A 1,082-nucleotide genomic window follows, 5' to 3' on the forward strand; every position below is an offset into this window, starting at 1 on the left:
GCCAACATGGCAGTTCAAACTGACTTGGCAGTGCAGCGCACGAACCCACAGCACCACACCAGGATGCCACAGAGGAATGTGGGGTGATACTTTGAGTCCTGTCAAGTCGGTTCCTTTATGGGAGTAAAAAGCCTAATTTTTCTCCTGTGGGGTGGCTGGTGAATTTGAACTGCTGACACTATGGTTAGCAGTCCAATGTGTAACCCACTAAGCTACCAGGGTTCCTTTGTGCATATATCTGCGGTCTAATCAAGTCTCACCCTCTTTTTGCTTTCTACAAAGGTAGCGGGGAGCAGCAGGTAGGAAGTCTTGCTTTACTGCACTGCATCAGATGTGGCAAAGTGAGTAAGTAAGCCAAGTGGTACAGAATCTCCCAAACTAGCATCCAGGCCACCCGGGGAAACCACTGAGGACCATGAATAATCAATCACGAGAGGTTAAGGGCAGGCTACTTCATACCTCCCTGTTGGCAGTGGTTGTGTGCCGTGGTGTCAGTTCCCATTCCTAGAGACTGACTCTATATGGAGTTTCTTGAGGCTGTATATCTTTATGGGAGCAGAAAGCCTCATCTTTTTCTCACTGAGTGACACATAGATTCAAACTGCTGACCTTGTGGTTAGCAGCCCAGCTCATAATGCTCTATACCACCAACAGAATATCATACACCCAACCGAGCACTATTTTACACCATCTGCTCTTCAACACGTGAAAGACCAAGGGAAAGAGTGAACATAGTCTTTCTCTACCACAAATAATTACAAGGGTTAGCAGTGGGTAAGCCTCATCCTGAGAAAACCACCTTCATGATCAAGGAATTTCCTCTGACAGGTATTCGTAACGCCCTGTTGGTTAAATCAAGTTCTGTAGGATAAACACTGGACGCAAGGTGGCTTTGAACCACAAGATCGGCGGTTCAAACTCATCAGCCACTCCTCAGAACCCCTATACAGGGTACCTATGAGTTGGAACCAACTCCACGGCACTTAGCAGCAACACAGACAAGTCATTATTTTTTTAGTTTTGAAGTTAATTGCATAAATAATAGCTAAAGTTGAGGACATGATTTTTCTCACAGGTTTTCA

The sequence above is a fragment of the Chrysochloris asiatica genome, unplaced genomic scaffold, assembly GCF_000296735.1.
Source record: "Chrysochloris asiatica unplaced genomic scaffold, ChrAsi1.0 scaffold00117, whole genome shotgun sequence".
NCBI lineage: Eukaryota > Metazoa > Chordata > Mammalia > Afrosoricida > Chrysochloridae > Chrysochloris > Chrysochloris asiatica.